The sequence below is a fragment of the Ips typographus genome, linkage group LG4 (genome assembly GCF_016097725.1).
Source record: "Ips typographus isolate SLU linkage group LG4, UJ_Ityp_2.0, whole genome shotgun sequence".
NCBI classification, from domain to species: domain Eukaryota; kingdom Metazoa; phylum Arthropoda; class Insecta; order Coleoptera; family Curculionidae; genus Ips; species Ips typographus.
In genome coordinates this window covers 4,185,784-4,211,400 of record NC_138425.1, presented here as the reverse complement: position 1 = coordinate 4,211,400, position 25,617 = coordinate 4,185,784, and the positions used below count along the sequence as shown (strand labels likewise).

The 25,617-nt window shown below is 32.1% G+C and overlaps 1 protein-coding gene and 1 non-coding gene across 4 annotated transcripts in view; both read left to right on the top strand.

Annotated features, from left to right (window-relative positions):
• Positions 1-25,617, top strand: part of mtt (mangetout) — a 172,572-nt gene that overhangs the window by 90,933 nt on the left and 56,022 nt on the right. The gene's annotated exons all lie outside the window — the stretch shown is intronic.
• Positions 4,097-4,168, top strand: TRNAH-GUG (transfer RNA histidin (anticodon GUG)). Its single transcript has one exon. It is a non-coding gene; the product is annotated as a tRNA-His (tRNA).

Here is a 25,617-nt window from a genome sequence, read left to right as displayed (position 1 = left end):
GAAGTTTAATTGTTGTGTGCGATTTTCGAGTTGATATTATAGTCTCAGTTCCATATTTTGGTGTATTCCAAATTGAAAATCAATGCTCTTAGCCACTCAAATCATACCTATTTTATTATACACTCTCCAAAGCTATTAGGGCAATAGTACCAGCAACCAGTGTCATATAAGGTTTAATGTTGTTTTCACCCAGGTTCTCTCATAAAAGTAAGCAAGTTTTATAACACCATAGAGAAAGAGTTGTATTTTTCTCGCATTATAATAGGTATTATTCTCTCAGATGCAATTTCCATCTTCCGGAATATTTGTTATCATTATATGCTCGTTGAACAATATACTGTTACTCGACAATGTTAGATCTTTCCACAATAATCTTGCTTCCTTTGAAATAAAGTTTCACCTTTTGTAAGACGCCAGAGTACGTATGCTTGCAGTAAACCAGGAAAAACTGTTAGTCTGCATCATTGCGTTCTCATAAATCCAATCTTAAGCAAAGTGATTAATCACGCCCTGACCTATGCCATTCTCAGATATTAATTTAAGAATATTAATGGCGACAGCGCCACAAACACCAGTATTTGTAACCGGCATACCCTAATTACAATTTCAGCTGCCAGCAACTTTGTTGCTGAATGAAACATCGAGTGGGGGGCGATATAATTTTGTGTCAGTCCGGGCAATTTCCTAAGAAAGCTTTGTTTGTGCCGGAACAAAGCTTTCAAGAGGCGTAATTGCTTATCGTGCTATTGCTCGATAAAATTTCTTATTTAATAACTTAAGGGTAGCATTTAGAAGGGTTGACAATCTAGACTATAATGGAGTGCACCGGAAGGGTAGATTCAATTAAATGCAGTGTATGAAGCCTGGCTTTTTTCACTAGATATAACATATTTTATAGTTTAACAAAATATGTTTACATGTAAAGACATGGTTTAATAAAACATCCTGGTTGAGGCTTAACGATCAGTTACATGCAGCCGGTATATGTTGAATGCCCATACATACGAGATTAATGTCACGAGTTTATCTTCAATTATAAATTACAGTTCTTTGTAAAGTCCGAAGTTATGTATGATCGCTGAACTGAAAGCATGAATTATAGCGTGAAAGCAATAGCCACGTTTGCACAAACCATGACAAATCGAGGATCGCCATGACATGTGCTTTTTTCGGGATTATTCCCATCCGTTACCCTGAAATCAGATTAATCCAAGATACTTTGTTAGGCCTCACTTCATTAAAGTCTAATCCTTTCTTAATTAACATTGGGTGACGTTTCTCCTGGGTTGCGTAAAAGCAATTAACTGGATAGGTTATTGATAGTGCTTGAAAGTAACAGTAAACAATTGAGATAAAAGCACTTTAAAGGTTTGTATATTTTTAAATTAGGTATGAACACCGTTGAGGTTAATAGAAATTTATAAATTTGAAGTGTCTAGTCTAAAATAAAGTGTTTAATCCTGATAAAATATTCAAACTTTAACATTACAAAATTAATTTAAACAAACAGATGCACCTCTGAGAGATTTAATTCAGGAAATTTTATGTATCAGCACTTCAAAAGTGAGATTTATCAGAACGAAATATCCAACTAGTACAGGAATTAAAAATGACATGTCTTCTTACTTACTTTAGTGACTAAAAAACTAAGAAAAATCCTTCACTATTGTTGTAATAAAAACCCTACTTGTTATAAGTATAATGTTATTAATGTAGGTTATTGCAATTTTTTGATATTTTAGTATCAGTCAGAGTCTATTCATATCTTCTACAGCTGTTGTCCCTTTGTAATAAATCAACTGTATCATTATTTAATAAATAATTCTGGTTTCATAAAAAACTTACTTTTCAAACTAGCCTGGAGGGAAGGAAGAGAAAAACTTTAGAAAGCATAATCAAAACCTTTGATTACCTTTCTAAATAAACAAAAAAGTTATTTTACACTGCACAAAACCTTATATCTTACAAATACCGTCCAAACAAAATAAAAATGCTTGAATATATAAAATTTAGAGCATGTAGAAAACGTCGTAAAACTTTAAACAGTTTACCGTCATTTTGGGCTCTAAAAATGTGACCTAGAATGTAAAGCATTTTACATAGCTTTACACCATGAAATGTAAAACGTCGCTTAAAATGCAAACGGTTCTACATGAATTAATGACCGCCAACCACAGTGATGATAAAGTGTTCTGAGGTAATGTAAAATTTACAAGTTTTTTTGGTGTGCCAAAGTTTTACAGTAATATTTTGAGGTTTGCCCTTTAAATTACAAATTATCATTTTGCATGCTCAAGCCCGTAAGAAATTCGGTTCTTTACATTTAAAATCGATAGTTTTAACAAGTCGCCCCATCATCATGTAAAAGAATTCAAATTAGGGCACTAAGGGCTGATTTGCCTGACTCGACAGGAAGATTGACGATAATTTTAGAGATTGTTACTGCTAATGTTCAGTTTTTAGCATAACAAAGAGTTTGTGAGACCCATTTTCATTTTTCACCCAAATCTTTATCCATTTCCTGGAAATTTTTGAGGAAATTAAAGCACTCACTAGTATCGCTAAAGGTTTCTGACGTTAAAATCCGGTGGAGAACATAACAACAAAGGCGGTATGCATTCCTCCTCCAAATGCAATTTCGAAACGGATGCCAGAGCAAAACATACTCGAATATGGATCGTAAATTCCATATTTGTGCAACACATTATTTCTTTCTGGCTCAATTGACAGGGTCTACATAAAGAAAAAGATGTACACGTATATTCGACATATATACTTCAAATATTGTATCTATAAAATACATTTCATGTTATCCAGAGATAAACTATTCGGGAAGCACTTGGGTTGTCGAGGCCCAAACTTTTAAAGTAAACGTATCGCTACCCTTAAATTCAGTCCACAGGCTGATCTTAAATTGGAACTTTTCCGTTAACTGAAGAGGAGGTTCTATTTAATTAAATACAAAATATAATCCAATTAACGATCGAAAGTCATTAAATATTCTACTGATTTGGGACGTAATCTAATGTAAACGTATCTCTAAGATAAAACATTGGTATAATTCTCAAGATTGTCTCAAGGGCAATAAAACACCTATTTTTCTATTTCTACAAGGATATTGGGTAATTCCTTAAGAGTTTAGAAAAGGGATAAGTAGGCAATTGCCACCGGCTGAACGAATATGTAATCGTAGACTTTTCGCAACTGTGAGATATGAAATAGATCAATCACAGACAATCTTCAACGTGCGATATGAAATACATCATTTACAGCTAATTGTCATCAGCGTCAAAACTGATTGTAAACACGCCGAACCTTTTCATCATTTGAGTGTTTCACCATCATCATCATCATCATCATCTCTGGCATCACAACCCTAGTTGGGTCTTAGCCTTCTGAAGCATCTTCCTCCATTCCTTCATTTTTTGCCCTTCGCTTGTATTGTGTTTTAGTACCTTGATTTCCAATTGTGTGCAATAGTATTTTTGTTCATATTAATACAAACAACCACATTGACAAATTTTCTACTAGTCTGGTTTGAATAATGATAGAAAAACTGTATCAAATCATGTGAAATATATGAAGCACTTGCTCGTTTGCACGTTTTTAAAGGAAAAGTTGTCTCTTGCGCTGTTCCTGAAACTTGGTTTTGTATAAATCCATCATTTTCAGTGTGATTTGTTTACTGGATAATAATTTAGCCAGCAAGGGTAAAGTCAGTGATCTTATTGTGGTATTTTCAAAAAATCATAATATAGAGAGGCCTCAGCATTGTCAGACAAAACAAAAATACTGGAATGCTAATCTGCGAGAATGGTTTAACATTGTCTTCTGCAGATTTATTCAAAGCAGACGTTTCTAAGGTCAATTTTGCCACCATGTTAACAAACCTTTGATAGAAGCTACATGAAAAAGAAGATAATGAGATTGGATGACAGTTTTACCTTGAAAGAAAGCAAATTCGGTTACCAGACAATAAATACTAAGCAGTTAATTGAAGCGTATAGCTACTATATCGGGTCCATCGAAGCATAAAATGTAGTTCATCTTAGAAGATTTGAAACAGTTTTATTTAACAGTTAATCAGTCTCCGATAGCCGTGATCGTCTAGTGGTTAGGACCCTACGTTGTGGCCGTAGTAACCCAGGTTCGAATCCTGGTCACGGCAATGTGTAAGTAAACATTGTCACGGTGGAGCAATTTTTTGACTTTTTTTGCTAACTAATCTATTTTTTCTGCATTTTTCTAAGTCAGCATAGCTTTTACAATCAATTTTCAAAGCATTGGATAATGCAATGGTACAATAAATTGAACCCAGAAAACTTAAATGGCACTAAATGCTGAATAATCTCTTTCAAATAAACTTTACCAAATTGATTGCTTGTGGAAATCCTGTATAATAGTCGAATAAATTCCTCGTTAAAATCAATGAATGCCTTAATCAGTATTATACCATGTAATTTTAGACATTAAGTTTAGAATGTAGCTGAACTGCACAAGTTGCACAAACTGAAATTTTGTAATCCTACAGAGGGACTTGAATTGATATTGCAGCTACAATAATAAACTTTGTGTTTACTGAACAATTTCATAGAGAAAATACAATCTTTAGATCAGGATTTTGAGAAGATTTTTAATTACCTACAGTTTAAAAAGTTTTAACTGTTAAATAAATCTGGATTAGAGTGAAAAAAGAAAGAAGTTATGTACAGAAGTGTAGGTTGAAATCATCCTTCTGGATTTCCTGCAACTCTTGTTCTTAACCTTAAATCTAAATGATTTCTTACAAATGCTTTTTCAGCTTTATTCTTTCGTGTATTTTCTTGAACTTGTTTATTTTTACAAAAGGCTCCAACTTGATAAAGCAAACATTGAAACCAATCTTTTTAGATTTGAATGTTCTCCTAAAACTTGGGAAAGAATGTCTCTATTACCTTATTGTTGCTATGATTTCTTAGGTGTAATTTTTAAGATACGCACTCATACACCAATTTGTAATTTAATTCAATATGTTTAATTTGTTTCAGGTAAAAGCTTTATACTTAAAACTCCATGAATAAAAATCGCAGACAGGTAAGTTCCCTTCGCACACTTCTCTAATAATTTGTCCAGGAATACAAGATCATTTTTATGAAACAAAACTCCAACACATTTGCCAGCATACACGCCAATATTTGAAGAACGAAGGTTGTAATTATTTTACAGTTACCCTCCTTTGTTTGTCAGGAACTGCAGTGTAATTAGCACACCATTTTTTATGCACTTTAGCACGCCAAGATTTTGGTCATTAAAACTATTAACGGTGCAAAAAGCCGTTGTCATTATAGATTTGACCAAAAAATTTAATTCACTTTTTAGTTTGCGTAGTAAAAGTGAGCCAAAAATTGTTCGTTCTAAGCTGATTATTTTCCATAGAAAAAGCCGCTACATGAAGGAAACCAGACGATGAAGTGGCAGGAATCAATATTCATTCAGACACTCGGGCAAAGCTGAAGAAGCCACAGGCTAATGGCAAAAAATATGCATTGTCGGGAAATTTTAATTAAAAGGCAGTGCGCTAAATTACAAAGGCTTTTTAATGGTTAATTAGGAAAAGTGTTGATTACAATAGATTTCTTGCGGTCTTGGAATAATCGTTGGGGTTGCTCGCTGAAGGCCCATTAAGTTATGTTAGAATTCATTATTTTAATTTTAGGGCCGTGATACACTTGACGTGAGTTGGTTGATTTAATTTATTATTATTACCGGAATATTGTTGTCTAATAAGGTAGTGCTTACTTACAGTATAGAAGCTGTAGTATGTTAACGATTCAAATATGATTGACAAACATTCCCTTAAGGCTTTTTCTAGTATGTATTAGAGAATGCAGCAAAAAAGCCTTTAAATTTAGATTCTTTTAAACAGAAAATTAGTAACAAAGACACAAGCCAAAAACTTCTCTCCTAGTTGCATTGTGATGTTTTTTTAATATAGGTATTTTAAACTTGCAAAACTAAAAATGTACATTCTGCTGTAGCAATTATAAAAAAGTTTCGATTTCATTCAATAAAGTTAATTACAGTTTCCTCTTAGAAACCCACCACAAAGTGGAAAATAAAACCTTAAAATCCCCTACCAAAAAAAAACGGAAAATAAATTATCTTAATAAAGCGGGGCAAAACTTAAGAACAGAAAAGAAAAGCACCGAATTCAATAAATCTTGCTTTGTAACCCGTCTGCCAATTCTCGCATTCCCGAATGAAATCTATTTTACAAAGTTTAAGCCGTTTGATAAATTTCAAGTGCAATTTAAACCGAAACCTTAAGAAGTTGTATCAACAAGCTGTCGCGAATTCAATGAAGAACGGAAATACTCAATACTGTATATATTTTAAAGCAGTATTTCTGGAGAGTTTTCTGCGGAATACGATGATAAATGAATGTTCCAGTCACAATTTGTAACCGCACCGAAAACCAATAAATCTTTCCCGTTTTCGCTTCAACAATGTTTGGATTTCTTTGATCCTAATCTTGGAGAAAAACCTCTACACTCTAGATGCGAATTTGAAATTTTCCTCGAACCAAACACTCGCTTTATAACCAAGTGATGACCACAATAAATTTTCGTTTGAAGAAAAGTAGCAAATTTGATCACTAAGTAAAAATCTTTTAATATCAAATGCATCAATTTTCCGTTAGCCTGCTAAAAAAATAGCACTGACAACGTTGCAACCAGTAGCACAGAGTGTGAATATAAAGCTGTGTAGAATGTTCAATGTCTAACTAAAATTAAGGTTTACTAGTGATATCTATTACGAAAAAAAGTATTATTAAAACTTAAGAATATGCCAGGGCGGGCTACTGTTAAAACGGTATATTTACCGTTTTTGTTGGTTGATCTACCGTTCTCCTCTTTTTTTTTCTACACAATCTACCGTTTTTGTTGTGAAACATTTTATGTATGTACTGCGAATTGCCAAATGTTAGAGGATTTTAAAAATTTTATTAAAACCGTTATTTTCTTACTACAAGCTGATTTTACCAACGAGTCAATGAATATTTTTAAAGTTATTAGACAGAAAATTAAATGAGGATTCTAAAAATGTGCTTAAAATAGTATTTTTTTACTCCCAGTGGGTTTTGCAGGCGTTTTGGTATCTGACTGTCCTTTCAAACTATGTTTTTGGCAGTTCAAAATTTAATACCGCTATTTTCCCTGAATGAAATTTTGCAGTGTTTTTTTTCAGGTTACTGAATAGGAAATTGAATGAGGATTTCAAAAATATGCTTAAAACAGTCATTTTCTTACTACAAGTGGGTTTTACAGGCGATTTCTTCCCTGACTGTCCTTTCAAACTGTGTTTATGGCAATTTAAAATTTGACACCGCTTTACTCCCTGAATGTACCAAATTTTGTACTGTTTTTTAGGTTATTGGATAGGAAATTGATTGAGGATTGTAAAAATACAACAATAGAGGGACAAAACCCATATGACACTTGTTAATGCAAGCAGATCAAAAATTCGTTTTTTTAACCGCTGTCTGCTTCTCCCAAATAAATAAGTTGAGTTTCGTAGATACAAACTTTTCCAACCATCTAAATTTGATTGCAACTTCCCGCAACAATAGTCATAATTGCGTTCAAAATCAAAAATTAGTAAAAATAGGGTTTCTCATTATTTTATTGCACAAAATGTTTTCAAGACATTTTTGGACTCAATCCTTAAAAATAACAAAATTCGTGGTGGGTTCAAAAAAAAATACTGAATTATTTTTATGCCAGATACTAAAAATATGCTTTTAAGTTACTAAAAAACGAATAGGCTGTTAGTGTTTATTACCATCGTTCCATTTACTCTTATTTACACTTACCTAGTTAATTCTAAAAGCATTACCACAGAAAATGTAATTATTACGGTAGTATCATATTTACAAATTATATTAAGTGCTAGCTTGGAAGCATTTCAATTAGGGCTGAAAAGATCCTTCTATCTCGGCTATTAATTTCCATGAAAAAGATGTCAAGAAGGAAAATATTTACTGCTGTTGCATTGTATTACCACCCACCTGACACGGAAATAGACGCATTCTGGGAAATCGAATGGATAATAACGAAAATTATTGAAAAATGCAACGTTATTGTGTATGTACAGTCACGCTGTTTGATCATTAAACTAGTGGGTTTATTATTTTTGTGCAATTTTCTAACCTAACGCAAGCCAGTTCATTAATCATCAAAGTACACGTCTTTGAGTTGCCACGTTCTCTGCAGCTTTTATGACTTGAAAAGTTTACCGCATGCATAACCATTAAGTGGCGTTTGCAGACTCAAATGACAGCTTGGAAACCAAAATTTTTAAACACCAAGACAATAAAATATTCTAGGTTTTAATTAAATTGTTTAACGGATTTAATGCCTTCAGGAATGTAATTAAATTTTCCAAGAAATAAGTTTTCATTTCGAAACCCTGGAACTGTCCCGAACAAGAGCTTTATGATAATGAACTCTTCACTTTTTTAGCTGAAACGTCTTGGAAACTGATTTACTGCTTTTTAAGATGCATGTTGCTTATTCAGAATCAGTCGGTTTGTAGCGAACTATCAGAAACTTCGATCCTTTAATACCAGTTTCTCCAATAAAGATCTTTGGGGTCCACTTCTGGATCGGATTGCAATATCTAAAACCGATCCCTGGTTTATCCCTTTCAAATACCTTTTAGAAGTTTGTCGGATGCAAGACTGAAGAAGGGATTAGCTTTTTAGTGGGAAGCGGCAATGTTCCAATTTTTTGTTTAAAGCTCTAACTTTAAAACTATTGTTTGTGTGTCTCTAGAAAGCGTTTAATAATGAAGTTTAGTTTAACGCTGAGAAAAGTCTATTTGTCTACAATTCTATAGAGTTTTATCGTTATTAAGAAAGTAGGTCAAAACTGTGTTTCCTTTACACTCTTAAGGTTAAACTCTACTAAATTGAAAACGTCTAAATTATTTTAACAAAAATAATATAAATAATAAGTTTGGTAATTTCAATGAAATCCATTGAAAAACAACAAAAAGTTATGAATTTCGTAATTTTACTTTTAAAAATCTTGACGCTCTCTAGCGGCGAAACCGTACCACTCATTTTATTGGCTATCCATTGACATATAAAAGTTCATACAAAGTGTTGCAAATAAGCAAGTTATTGACGATTGAACAAAAAATGCACCAAAAACGTCATAAAAAATGAGTCAACTTTACCGCCCTCTAGCGATCAAATCGTCCAACCTATCAACCCAAGTTGGGATACTTTTATAAAGCTCAATTCATTGGATATCCATTGGCGTATAAAACTCCACTAAAAATGATGCAAATAATCGAGTTATTCAAGATTGACCAGAAAATTGGTCTGGTCATTGTTGACGCCCTCTAGTGGCCAAACGGTACCACTAACTAATCGACTTTTATACGTCAATGGAAAGCTCATTTCATTAGCTGTCTATCGACATATAAAAGTGTATCCCAAGTGTTACAAATACGTGCGATAATTACCGTTTAGTAACAGGGTGCACCAAAAACATATATTTTGACGTTTTTCTGCACCCACTCTTAGAACAAAGCGTCAAACTTGTTTGACACGACAAAACACAAAAACCTAGAAAAAAGCGCTCCCTGATATGTGTAAATTAAAATTGTTTTGGAGACTGAAAATATTAAATTTCACATAAAATGGTAAATATCTCAAAAACGGATATCTACAAATAGGCGTATGACATTAATATACGAAATATATCTAGAATTTGACGTAGAATCTAAAAATGAAAAATATTCAGGTTGTCCCATTTAAAAGAAGCATTAGTTGATATCTACTTCCGGTTAAATCCGCTTAATTAAAAAAAAATTTAAATTCTCCAGTCGTGACTCGTGGTAATTCAGAAAATTAGTGAGTAGGTTAGGTTAGGTTAGTTATTGGGAATTATTAAGAATTACTGGGCATTACAAGAAATTAGTGGGCATTATTGGCATATTAGAAATTACGGAAACGGTTTACCCGTCGACTGTAACAATAATTAATTACTATAAAACTTAGTGACTGGACATAGCATTTATTGCGATATTGGACTGCCAATTACGAGATATCCGAACGGACCAATCAGCAAATGAACGTATGAAACGAAAAAAATGAACGGCACGTCCTATTGTAAAACTTCACAAAAAATAGGAAAACAGTATTAAAAATTTGCATTCTACCAATGGCTTCATTAATTTTCCGTTTTTTCGAATAAAAGGTGTAGGTAAAAATCAGGTATTTATCATTCGTTTGATTGTCCATTATGTTCCATTATGTTGCTTCTAATTAAAACAATTACAAGCTACTCTCAACAGGAACGTAAAAACAAAAATTTAGATAGAAACTGGCATTTGTAATTAGCCAAATGGATTGTCCAAATAATTCCCATTTATTAGAGTAGTTCAATTTGTTTATTGAAATTGAAGGGGGAGTTAAAATTGTGTTTTATAGTTTGAACGTTTTTATGGTAAACTCTGTTCGTTTTGTTTTCTTTCTAAAGTGATAATTAAATATTTGCGGACAATTATAGTCATCATAAATGCTGAAATTTGTACAGAACATAATTTGAATTTAAGGTCACAGGTGAGAGGCTGAAAATGATTAACAGCCACAATAAGCAATTACAATTATTTTATTAATTTTATAGTGTAATCATAATGTCAATCCTAAACTAATGCATTAAGCTTGATGAATAAAATGTAAACATTTGCTTTGAATTTCTAAGCAAACGCTTGATTTGATATGAACAAAACGTTAAGGAATTGCTTAATTAAACTCTTGCTTATAAATAGAAAAATCTGCAAAATCGTGATTTTTGAAGCTTATGCTTTTGCTGAAAAAAACATTTACTTCAAGCAATTACTCAAACTTTATTTATTAGACTTAACGAGTTATCAATGTAACGTCTCTGATCTTAAAGTAATTGAAGCAATCTCATCATCAGTTTCTGATATTTACGTTCTTAACAAGCAAAGATAATGGAGAACATGGAAAGTTTAGATGGAAATCATTATTTAAATGTCTGTTTTAACTGTCCGAAATTTGAAGGGGCACACAAACGCAGGATTTTAGATATTAAATGAGGGAGTAAGGGTTTAAGTTTTTGGACAAATAATTCCTTATTGAAACTAAGACTTATGAAGGTATACACCAGCTTGAAACCTAATTAATCACCTGGAATGTACCCTAATTTAAAATAAAATATTAAATTTACTAAAGTGACCGTCATTTTGTAAAAAAAAAAAAAACGTTAAAACCTGGCAAGTGGCCTAAAACCGACCAAATTAACCAACGTTATTAACATCACAATCTGTGGAAAGAACCTTGTTTTAGTACGCAAACTCGAAAATGCCCAATTTAGTCTAAATGGAAACTTGTTTTTCCTTGATGTGTTATCAAAACTAACTAAATATGATATCAGATACTAAAATTACCGAGTCACTGACCGGCAACTACATTAACGTTATATCCATAAACCCTAAATTTGTTCCAAAAGTTTTCTCATGAATCACGTTTCACTGTTCACTTTGTTCAAAAAGCTTTGTCGGCACGAACTGATAGGTTAATGGAAAAGTTGCTACCGGAATTAATTGATTAGGAGTCGGCACAATTTATTTATCGTTAGAACGGACGCTACCCTGCCAAACTACCAGCTAATTAGGTAGTTTTTAGTGTTAGGTTCACTGAAATATGCATTTGAGGTATAGGAAACAGTTTGCGGAATTCGGTTTTAATTTAAATTCATTCGGCGGCTTTCTGTAGAGCAGAAACAGTTGTGTCATCCAACAATTGGCCGATGTACAGGCAGTTAAATTGAAAATATATGGCAAGTGCAAAACCAGAATGAATATCGTGTTTTGTGCGCCATACGGGAGAACAACAAAATTGTACTCTATTTGTCTTTAAAGAATCATTGTAAATATCAAACAAACAAAAAATTTGGTAACCACTGAACCTATCAATTCAGGTTTTCTGCATTATATCGGAGTAAGGAAATCGTAATTTCAGGGTTCGACTCCATCCAAGCAAAACTAGGAGCACATTCGGGTTTCCGGATATAAGGCCATGACAATTTTTAATCAATCCTCGAACATATCATTCACTTCAACGGAAAGTCCGCACGTGTGTGAGGAAACGTGCAGATGACATTAAATTTATTTTCGGGTCGATTTGAGATGCTGAAAAATTAGGAGAATTTGGCAGTTGCCAATAATTTTCATATACACTGAATGCAATTAATTTATGAATTGATAATTCATACAAAATAAATAGTTCACGCAGGTGTAAGGTGTAAGTTACTGAGAGAATCAGTAGATTTTATAAAATATGAGTAGCATAGTATTGGATTTATGACTGTAGATAAGTCCTTGTGACAAAGAGTTCTTGAAGAACAATTTCTCCCTCAACTTATCTAAAAGTCGTAAATTAGTCGGTTTCTGTGTTTTCTGAAATCTACTGATGAAGAGGCCAGTCAACCTGAAAACGTTTGTACTTTTGTAATTTCCACCTGTTGAACCTTGTTTATTTCTTTCACTGGACCTGTACTGTTAACGTAACCATATCACAATAGTTGGCTAAAATGTATGATTTGCACTAATAATGGCTACAATATATTGATTCAGGCAGTAGAAATTACCAGGAAATAAGCGTAGAAGAGTAATGACACTGAGACAGATTTTGTCTTTTTTGTTTAAGAAAGTTCTGTTGAACTATGGAATTTCATTTTCTTCTCACTCAAATTTGTATGGCCCAATGAAGCAATTTTCTGTTATTTTGGTTAAGTGTGTTGCTCCCCAAAAAAACAAGACTTTTATAAAGTTTCTTTAGCACAATCAATGGTTTAGAAAGTTGTAGTGTTTTTCTGATCTACTGTCAAATGAGTTCGTTACTTCCTAAAGATACTACTACATAAGTACCAGAACTTGATTATCGCAGTCTACAAGTATCTCATAAAACTTTCAAATAACTACTTTTCTCGTTCAAAATATTCACCTTGGACAAGTTCTTTATGTACAGCGTGTTTCATAATATATGCGCAGGACTTCAGGATATGGTAGCTCGTCCAAAAATATGAAACAATGTTTCTTTGTTTCTTCAGAAATGGTGCATTTTTTAGATGCAGAGTGTTGATTAAAATAATAAGTAAATATCTCCAAAATCAACTTTTATGTTGCATAACATACATGGTAATGACAATGTCATACTGTATCTCTAAACTGCACCAATTTAGAGGGTAAGTTAGTCGAAACTTTTTTCATATTTTTGAACGAGCTACCAAGTCCTGCGCATATATTATGAAACACCCTGTATCGCAACTCTAATTGGTGCTATTAGTACACTGGAAACCAATGAAAAAGACGTTGACAAAATGTGTAACTGAATGTTTCGACAGATACATTAAGCAAGAGGTTAAAAGAAGTTAGTATGTATAAAATAGGAATAATTAGTTTAGGACAGTATAATCTATAATAAAATAAAGTAAAGTAAGTAAGTAAGAAAACTATAATTTTTAACTTTTGTATACAAAAAAACAAAATTTTTACGCATATAAGCAAAAAGGTTAGATTAGAAGACGTCAATAATACATGGGACTAAACTGGAGATAATAAACAAGAAACATTTTCTGTATAATTTCAGCAACTACAACTCTCTTCTATAAAGTAATAAAAGCCGAGTCAGCGCTTTGGCAAACCTTTATACCCATAAAATCTAAAATATCCTCTAAAGTCTTAACCGAACCTTAATAAACGTACTTTACCACCTCCTAACAGCGAACGTGACCAGAATTCTTTACATTTGGGCATGTCTGTCACCCAAAATTTTAACAAAGTGTGATAATGAAAGGGCCATATTGTGGCCAAGTTTTAATTAAAGGCAAACCCTTACACAATGGCGGTGGCTGAATAAAAGCAGACGATAATAAAGGTGTTTTTCTTTAGGTATGTTCGAAATGACTATTAGATTTTATCAGAACAGATAACGCTTTACTGTGTTTCAGCCCTTAATAGAGTTTTCTACTAGAGAAAGTTACCGTAAGCAGAACCCGTGTGAATCTTGATGTAATAAAAGATAAGAAAATGTTCACATTAATCTTAATACAAAATTAGCTTCAGTTGCTACATCCAAAGTTATCCAAATCAAATTGCAGCTTTTCGGTATTCTCTCGACGACTATTTATTTCTATTCCAAACAGTTTGGCATGAATCTCACGTATTCGCTTTCGGGACATGAAGTGTTTCACTATTTTAGAGTGAAAAGCGAAAATTAAATAGAACGGGCAAACACGGGATTTAGGTTGAAAAGAACCGAAAATTTTTATTTTGTTCGAGTGCAGTTTGAATACTCACCACTTTTTAAAGTTTGTTTAAAAATTTGCAGGGAAATAGAAGCGTGACATTGTTTGAGGCCACCTTTGTGTTTGAGGTTATTTAGTTATGTTGATAATAAAAGTAAACTAAATTCCAACTTCAATTTAAACTAGCTTCAATCGGAACTTATCAGGTAAAAATATAGTTTTGGTAGGATTGTTAATAGTTCACTTTAATTAATACAAGAGAGCAATTAACGTAATAATTTGATGTTTCTAACCCAAAATACCAACTCATAAGACAATTTGTACTTATAGAAAGTGTTTGGTGGGATCCTTATTACAAAGGGTCGCTGTAAATACGTGATAGAAGAGCAAAGGGCTGAATCTATTTTTGGCAAATTACCTACAGGCAACACTCGAAACCAGTCAAAGGAAATGGAAATTGCTAAATTTGAATCTTGGGAATGTTTATATCAGAAAATCTGTGTTTTTTGTTCGTTGATTCACTGCTTTATTTCTATCTTAGTCATTTGTGATCTACTGCTGAAACGTCAAGTTTAAAAATTAATTATGTATGAGTAATAAGAAGTTTGGTATGGTGGCAATTGTGTTAATAAGCTGTGAAACTGATAATTGAATTAATATCTAACTTTTTTTTATAAAAAGTAGGGTTAGTAAGGTTTTAAAAGTTTAGGATATTCAAATTTATTTCGGATCCTTATTATATAAGGAAATTCATTAAATATTACTAATATTACATTAACCTTAAAGTACGTTGCTTTGAAATAGATTAGATTAGACAGATAACTTCAAAGCCTTTTAGAGCATGTTATACAGATTGAAAAGACTTAGGCAAATTTGGAGTTTCCAGCAAGTTTAATCTACTTACTTAATTAATGTAAATGTTTCTTTTATTAATAAATATAATTAACGTTTTTTATTATTTTGGCATTTAACATGTGATTTTGTAAATCATGGATATAAGAATAGCTGTCTTACAACAATCAAAATATAGAGTGTTTTTGTGTGCTGTTTTGCTTCAGAAACAAAAATAGAAATTAAATCATGTTCGTGAAAATGTAAGAAGAGAGACAAAGGCAATTTCCTTAAAGGATCCCACAGAAAATGGTGATACAGTGAAGGAAAGATCAATGTGGAACATTGCGAGCATGTGGGACTTAATCTCCTATTAGTTCCTCCTTCAGACAGTCTCCGTGCCGTCCAGACTTAGTTCCATAAAACGTTTGACTGTTTTGATCATTATGGCGCAGTCTTGAGGATAATAAAACTGGCGCATTTACCGAAAAAATCCACTAAAACTCCCTCAATTAACAGGGGAAACAATCAGACACACAGTTGCCAGATTGTGGTGAAAATTAAAATCAGTTCAAGAACAACCTTCGTAAATATCCAATCTATATTAATATTCTTTATATGTAATATTTTTTTTGGTTTCATATTATTTTTTAATAATGGTTTAGAGCGCCAAAAATAGTACAAGTTTCAGCTAATTTGACTAAAACTAAAGTGATTTCTGTTTTTTTAAGAATGTCCGATAAATTTATGTAATTACGTAATAACTATTATTTTAAACATTACAAGAGCTCTAAAGTTCTTTTGTAAAAAGTATAAACTGGTTTGTTAGTGTGGGGCGCAGTTTGACACTTGACACTCTCCAGGGAGCAGACAACCTGGAAGAAGTGAAGCTTTTTGACGTTTGGAGTCTTAAATGGGCAAATGTGCTTTACTCTTAGCCTAAAAAAGTCTTGGTGTTACGTGATAACTGTTAAATACGTCATAATTGTCAAATTTGGCACATCAGTAGACTAAAAAGTGTCTTATAGTGTCAGGTGATAATTGTCAGATACATCACAACCGTCATAATAATATTAAAACTAAGCCTCAGTCAGCTTTGTCACTTTATTTTAAACAAAATTGGATTTATAACTTTATGGAAGGGTTTTTTGAGCGTTGTGACATCATCATCAAAGTGAAACTCTACTCTCGTTGAAAGTCTTAAAGGAAAAATTACTGTTACCCTTTCATGGCACTTAATAACTTTATTACGTCTATTTTCTGCTTCGATTGCATAAAAGGGTTTTACCAAAAGCTGAAAAAATATTGTTAGATTGTTTTTAATTATCAATCATACTGTTCATAGTATGGTCAGCACGAACTTTGAATCTTAGTCATCACTAATTTCTTTGTTGCTATTTTAATCAAAATAATAAAACCATCTAATAAACATTTATTGTAATGTATTCGACGAAAATAATTTGGTCTGGGAATAAGCCTTTATCGCTGAGATCTAAACGAATGGCAACAAATCGGGCAGTCCGCGGGGAACAGAAATTGTTCCAGAATCCTCAGCGGCGTTTGTTTTTCTTGTTCCCAACTCCCCTCGGAATTAAACCTTTCCTTTTAGCGACTGTTTTGAGGTTTTGTCCTTTTCACCAAATGAAAATACTTACGACGGCTTTTTTTCATCAGCAGAGGTTGTTATTAAGAAAAACTCACCTTTATAATGGTAAAACAATATTGTTCTGCTTGAATATTCTACGCACACTGACTAAATTCATTCAAGCCAATATTCAGTCCGCATTTCAATTGATTGAGTTTTAGTAGTTTGTTACTAGAACGTAACTGAATAAAATGATGAGAAAAAGCTTTTAGTATTGCCTTTATAGTAATTCATTATACTGGGAACTAAGGTTTCAATTTAAGGCGTCATTTAGAAGAACGTGGCAAGAAATATTTCTGGCTAATCTATTTGCAAATTCGAGCATGCGATTTGCAAAAGCTTTTAAATTCAACATCTCAAGGCAAGGAAAAACGGCCCCGATTAAACCTGGCATTTCATTATTCATTGATATTTTTTATTCTAATTCCAGTTGAAGGACGCGAGAAAGGCACTTCATAATGCTTGAATTTTATGATAAAACTTTGTGAGTCCAGCAATATTCTACTATAAACCCTTTATATTTCATTTCGAATTGGAAATTTTGATTCCGCCATCAAAATCAGAAATAGAAACTGTATTCACGTATGCTATACATAGAGATTACTGTTGTCACTCCGGAACTTGCTCTTCTGCACTAGCGTATGTTCTCAAAGACGTATTTCAAAGTGCTTGTAACGTTTTGCAATTCAATCGAATATTGATCGTTTCGGATAAGATACTGACACTCGAAAGCCAGCTTTCGAAACGATATTAAATTGTAATGAATGAAAGCCCAGAAATCCAATAAACACTTCACGGAAATTGAAAAGGACGCTAGACTTGTTTTATTGCAAGCACTTTTAATTTTTAAGGGTAAGCGCGTTTTTTCAACAAGGTAAGTGCTCCTCACTTGATGTTCGGTACCGTAATTGAAACTGTGGCCAAAGAGCTCGGTTCTGTTCATTGTTGTTATTTATACATTAATTTTTTTACTGGTTAGAGCAGGATGTTCGAGTTTTAAATTGCATTTGTCAAGTGATTATGTTGGTTTGAGGGTGGTTGCACTCGAACAGACAGTTTTAAGAACGCAGAAACAGGTTGTTTTTGAATGCTATCATGATTTTTAATTTCTACTTTTTTTGTTTGTTTATCATGTTTTAATGCAAATTGTATCTGTATACTGAAAATCAAACAATATAAAAATGATGTCACAGTTACAAACTGGAATCGTGTCGAGTTAAGGAAAACCAACAAACTGCTTATTTGCTTTTTTGTACAGTAAAAACGGCTTTTAAAAAAGCATTTTTTTAAGGTTCTAAACGAATAAATTCCTTTAAGCTTCGATATAAGCCTAATAGAAAATTTAAAGTTTTTTTACGTATATTTTTTTAAATTTAAATTTTTGATTTCCAACATAAAATAGCACTAAATTCAAAACAAAAATAAAAAAAATATATTTTGACTATCTTTTTTTCATTCTTTACTGCTTTTTTAACCTAGCTTTTTGGCACAGTTCAAGGTGATTGTTTATATTTTTCTCAATAGCTAACCCTGTTAATTTTGATCTGACAGCATAGTTTACATTAACAAGGTTACAGTATTTTTACAGACATATGCCAATCACGTGTCAAATTCATGACACATGTTTTGATTATTTTAAATGGAACATCCTATACAGGGTTAACCACCCAAACCGTTCATTAAAATTTTATTAGGATTCAATATTAATAGAAATTTGAAATTTTGGAATTAAAAGAAATGCTATGAAAAGTGCTATGGTTTTAGAATATTTTCATTTTTCCGTCACTTCCGGTTTAACCAGAAGTTGACCTCAACTTGCTTATTTTAATTGGAACACCCTGTATAATGTTGTAGTATATTGTAGTCCTATCGATTTCAAATATGTTTTGAATTTGAATTTGACACGTGTTCATAACCTATATCTATCTACAACGGTTTTCGAGATATTGACGTTTGAAAAATGACACTTTCAAGTTTTCAAGTGTTATAAGTCCTAACCAGAATAAGATAGAGCAAAACGGCTTGCATGTTCTTATCATAATTTTTTGATATCTATCATTTGGAAATATTTTTAATTTTGACAGGTGTCAAAAATTTTATATCAGTTAAAAAATTGACACCTTTTAAATTTTCTAATATGACGGCAATAGATCTCAAAAAGTTAAAATAAGAACATGCAAAACGTTTTGCTCTATCTTATTCAGATCAGGAGGTATGACACTCCTGATCTGAATATGATACCTGACTTAAAAATTTTAAAATTTAAAAAATTTTTATATTATTATATTGTTCTGCTATCGATTTCAAATTTGTTTTATGCATCAGAACCTATGTCTAATTGCAACAGTTATTGACAAAAATAAAAAAACATTTTTAGATTTTGGAGTATCATAGCTCCTAACCAGAATGAGATAGAGCAAAAAAGCTTGTATGTTCTTCAATTTTTGAACACAAAACTTATTTAAATTATACTGGATGTCCCAAAAATGTGTGGCAGAGATCAAACTTATGGTTTTTTAAAGCAACACAATGTATATTATTCAACTGAATCAGTCGAGACGATTTCAATGATATAATATTGTTGGATTGGCTTATTTTTATAATTTTCTCAAAAGAAAAGAGAAACTGCTAGTTATTAACAAACAATTCAACATTTTCCATCAAAAACACCTTATTCAATATTATTTCTTTATAATATTACCTTATTTCATCAGTACCTAATAAAATACCCTTAAAAATTCATTTTTTACTGACTTACTATTAACTGAGAAGTTTTACTATAAAAAAAGAGGTTTTTATGTTACTTCCAGGAACAAGACTATATAAACTATAAAAATACGTTTTTAGCGGATAAAACAAAAGTTTTGTTAGTCGTTTTAGAAACCAGTGTATTCATAAACTCTACACTTTCTAACTCCTATAAACTTAAGCCTATCTATGTTTACCTCCTTTAAGTCTTAGAGACATTTAAAAGTTTGTACGTAAAGCCAGTGGGTATAACAGAAAAGTGTCAAACTTACTTGCACAAAACTCTTAAGGACTAGTTTTAACTAGTCCTTAAAAATGTGGGTATTTACATGGCCTGCAACAAAGAAGGACGCATTATGCTATTCTTAAGCATTTTGTTTTTTAAATTACGGTTAATTCGGTAATTTTCGGTTATGTTAGATTAAATGACAGCCATAAATGCTCTCAAATGAACTGAGAAAAATGTAGCTCTCAATGGCCGAATTGCTCAGAAATTTTAAATGCTAATACATGATAGTGAAGAAAGAGATTAGTTTCCCTCATCGAAGAGACCAAGATTTTTTGTGATATCAGATTTTTCCTTAGGTATTGGAGGGGTAAAGACAAAGTTATTAAATTCATAAAATAGTCGTTTGTGTCATTTGACTGTCATCATGGTTTTGCCACTTCCTAATATAATATTCGACTGCAACATTTTATACTGTTTCATGTAGTTAAATAATAATATAAATGTTCGTTTTTTATAGCAAATTAAACAATCATCATACAGAATAGTGATCTTAAGGGACCTATCAAAACTTTTTGAGCCGTAACGATCATCTAGCAAAATATGGTGAAAGGATAAAGACGCCCATATTGCCAAAATGACGATCATTGTGTGAAATCGGTGACCCAGTAAAGACTTGGGGTGCGAATCATTGAAAACGCACGCCAAAGCGGATAATTTATTGAACTACCGAAGGGACTAAGGGAGTTGATTCGAGTTATGCGTGAAAGTCGGTATATGTATTTCCTCGTTTCTTGTTGTTCAAAAACCACAAATCTGTTTTCCCGGGCAATGTTAATATTTCAAATTCAAAGATTGCGGTATAAGCGAATTTGCATAATCGCATTTCCTCCCGCGTGATCCGAACATAAAATAATTTCCTTTCTTACGTTTTCTCCTTCGTTCGCTCAAAAAATGCTTGTTTTTTACATCAGAGATGCGGTATTAACGTTTTTGTTGAACATTCTCATTATGGACAATACGGTATCTCTTTACAAAAGGGTTTGTTTTTTGAAGCTTGTTTGCGTGGCTTTAGTTTCGAAAAATGTAAAAGAATTCGGACAGAACAAGTGAAAAATGTTATTCATGTGCCGGCAATGGCAGGCACGTGAAAAGTATGTAATTTCCTTTGGTTGTTAAACTGAATTAATGGCAGTGTGGCTCGTTTTAAAGTCCTTCCGCGTTACGCGAATTTTCGCGTAAAGTAATTTGAATATCATTTCTCTTAGTTGTGACTTTATCGAACGTTTTTGTTGTATGCAACATTGTACCCCTTATGCAGGAAACAGGAAGTTAATTTGAATGCACATTGGTCAAAACCTCATCAATTACATTTATTATAACCGGTAATGTGTTGTGAATGCAAATCAGGTCAACAAAGTAGGCAGTATTGATTTTTGGTTTACCAATTCACATCATTTATTTACTGTTTTCTTTTAAAGCACAGATCATTATAGGTAGTTTTAATTTTTTTTATTATATTTTAATTAATTTTTACTAAAATTCTTCACACTGCAACTTTTACAACCGTATACAGGGTTGATAGTTGTTGTGCAACATGTTTTGATTTTTTTTACCAAATTATTTAGCAATAAAATGCGCAACTTTGCCTCCATTTAACCAAAACTCTATCAACTATAGTTTCTGAGATAGCAATGCTAATGCCTCGAATTTGTAACACCCTGTATACTCTTTGAACTTGCTTCAACCTTTTTACGTCATTGCTGCTGATTCTCAGAAGTTCTCAGAAACAACGTATTTCTCTAATTTGATCATAAATGCAAAACATTTCAGGAAAAATTAGCCTCTATAACAAGAAAGGCAAATACCAAATCGATATTGGATAATACTACAACTAATTTGAATCCCAAAATAGTTAAATAAAGGCAATTAGTTTAGTTATTAGTTAAACTTTTTTGGAGCAAGTTTTGCATTTACCAACCATTGTTAATTCAGACAGTTGGACAATTACCATTTACGATAATAGTCAGGAATATTCTGGATAATAATAACAATAACGTTGGCTTTAATGAAATGCATATCATATCTCTACAAAGTATGAATCTACTGACAACTTTTGCAATTATATTAGTCAACATGTTTTCCTGAATTGACTTCGAACATCTGGAATATTTACAGTAAGATCAGTGACAATGCTCTTTATTTACTCCAATAATTAAATTGAATTGTTGGATTATGTACAGTTCAACTATTACTAATAAAGTGAAATTAATAGCGCTCTCAATATCTGCTAATGAGAAAAGTTTTAGTACAAAAACCTTTGGAGCAAACTGTCAAATATCTCTTGTTGACTACATCTAAAGCAGATAATTAGTTTAGGTCTGGAAGTTCAAAGCAAACTTGCCTTTAAATATAAATATTTATCTTTAAGGTTTTAGTCTGGTCTGACCCAACCTTTGGATTGAAATATAACTAAGATCAAAAGGAGAACTTAATCGGCTTTATAATATTACATGAAGGTAGAAATGAGGATGGTTTTTTTATACTGTAACCTATACATGACCTAGAAGAGTAAAATTGATTCTTAGCTGATTTCGAATTCTTCGCTACTACTTAGACCCTTTTTAAACAGTTGTGTCACGTTTCCTTGTTGGCGGCATTATAAAACACGACTCTGTTTTCCGACGTTTGAACGTAAATTTAGCTTTGTAAGGAAATGGAGGACCGAATGCAATGTTGCGGCCAAGAAAGACACGTACAAGGTTTACTAATTATTCTAATTTGCCAACCTCGTGTTACGAACGTAACGGTAAAAACTTGTTTATATTCTCATTCAGTCGCAATTATCCACATAAACCAACGTGATGGAATAATGGAGAGGGTTTTAGTATACGGATCTAATGAAGAAAGTTTCTATTATGAGCTTTTAATTACTTTATATTTCAACTCCACGATTTTCTTAGATATATCTGGAAAGTTTTCTTTTCATTGAAGCACTTTCTGTTTACTAAGTAAGTCAAGTTTTGATTGTTTCTCTAATTCTGTTGTTACAAGACAGCCATCTTAAAGTTTGTAACATATGTAACTTTGAATATGTTCACTACAATCAAATAGTGTCTCAGATCTAATTTAACTCAATCCAAGTTAATGCATTCATATTTATGAACAGGATAAGTACTCAATTTTAAATACAAAATATCATACAGTCCCAAAATAAAGCAAGAGAAATGACGGTTGCAAACTCATATTTGTTTTTAAACAAAATTGCAGTTTTAAATTCCACTTTATATGGATTTAGAATCTTGTTTGCCAAACAGAAAACTCTATTTATTTTTTAGTATAAATGCAATATTATGCTGTGCATTGTAAACACGTGTATTAAATTCAGGAAAATTACTTCAATAATATTGTAAAAATTCAAATGTTCAGTAAATTGATAACAGAAATATTATAGAGCAAACTGTTTTGTCTAGTTGTGAACTAGATGATAGTTTGATATTAATTCTACTACAAAGTATAAAAAACACAAATTTATTTGTTTAATTTATTATGATTATTATATTTTTAATTTAATTTGTTTGTCAAACGCTTTAAAGAAGAGTCTATTTAAAGTCATAATTAAGAAAGTTAGTCTATCGTGCTTAATTCTTATAAAATTTGGTTCAATTGCCGGAATATTGATAAAAGCATATCTTATCACATTTTCATGGAAAGATTTTCGAGCAGGTAAGTCTTAATGAGTTGCCGAACAAACTTTAGGTATATCCGGGAAACGGAAGTTGCTTGTAAACATTGAAGTTTTCCCACTAGGGAGTCTTTAAAAAAATTTAAAAAAACTTAGGGTTGGATGAAACGAAAACCTTTAAAAAAGAAGAAAATTTATTCCGAACAATATTTTGATCATTATACTGAACGTACAATCAAATAAGTTGTAATCTTCTTACTACGTATTAAAACTTTAAAAGAACATACAATAAATCCAATTACGTCAGAGTACTAAGTTTAAATCAGTTTCTATCATTTAAGACGATCCTTGGAAAGTTGCATCTCACTCAAGTTACATTTAAGAAATTTTGCTAAATAAACTTTTCAGATAAATCTGCAACTGATTGGCTTGAAACTTATGTTCCGCTTGTTCGAATTTCAATTAGTTGCTAAACATTACCGCTAAACTGTTACGCCGTGTTAAGTCAATTTGGACAACAATTATAGCACCTGATTTGACAATAACAAATCTATGTGAAACCCTTACCAGATTATGTTACAAGATTGAATAAATCTTACTTTGAACGCAGATTAATGTGTCTAGCTGCAAGCGGTTAAATCGTAATTTGAAACGACTCTAATAGCTAACTGCGACAAATTTCGTTTGCTAGACTCAAAAGGAATTCCATAGTAACACTTTGCGACATCACCCTTTGACACTCTCGCTTCAAAATTAATTATTTAATTTCAAATATTTGAGAGCCCTACTCTAGTATTAAATTATTTTTACCCAATAGGAAATGTGACAGTTTGTGGTGTAGGCTGAAGTTTAATAACTACATCATAAGTCTTAAATTATTCTCGTCATATTCCCTTTTCTTTAAACCGCACTTCCTGCTTTAATTTCACATTCCTCCTTCCGTAGTTTTAGAGGAGGCTTTAAGTTGGGATTAATTTGCATAACCACGACCGGTTGCACTAAAAACCTTATCTTTAAAAACCTACAGGTGAGATAGGCAATAGGCATTATTATAAAAGCCCATTTATAGCCAAAAACAGTACTTGAATCTACTGGCTACAAAAACATTTTCCTGGAGAAGTCTGACTATATTTTTCCTTTTATTTGTTAGCCAGACAAGCACTTTAAAACTCCGCATTTCTTTAACTCAAAAGTTCCGGCATTTCTCGACCTCGTGCTATGCATAGGTACACAGTTTGACCTAGTTGGTAGCACTAAAAGCCAACAGGAAAATCTATTATATAACGGTTTTAAATTGCGATCATCTGAAATCAAGTGGATGCACGCAACGACATCGCGGTTATCTCCGTTCACCAAGCAGTCTCCCTTCTGCTTTATTTATACCAAAACTTATTTTATACTCCTTTCATTTATCGAGCCCACTTCATCAATTTCTCTAAAGTGTTTCGGTATTTTTATCGTACACTTTTCACGGCCAATGGATGTTTAATGGAAAGATGGGCGTAACCGTGATTCGCTTTGATGTCAGTTAAATCGCATTGTTTATGAAAATTTTCGATTTAAATAGAAAATCGGTGAATTGGAAAACAATATGCCAGTATTAGAAATCCAAGTTGTGATGAGGGAAAGTTTTTGTAAAAGCATAAAATTCAGTTTTAGAAAGTCTGCAATATATGGATTTTTAGTTACATACTGTAAAACAACTGTTGCAAAAAATATTAATGTTACATATGTATAGAACTGTTTGCAGATGACACGATGATTTATATGATTGGGAAGAATTTACATGAAATGCAGTCAATAATGATTCAGAAAGACTGTTCGTATGGCTTTATAATAATAGTTTAAGTGTTAATGTATCTAAATTGAAATAGTGTTTATTTGGAACAAAAAGGCAAATTGATTAATTTTAATTACGTTAACCTAAGAATAAAAATTGATAATGAAGAAGAAAGAAGATTTTGTTCCGGTTTTTTAGATCGATAGCCGCTAACGTCGATACCACTGCATTTGTGAGCAGTGCTAAAAACAAATAACAAAACAACCCTAAACACAGTTTAAAATTTGAACAAATCGGTCAAAATGGTTAATAAAAATATTGTTTTCTTTGAATCCTCTGATTCAGATACTGATTTGGATGATTTTTTATTACTGGAAG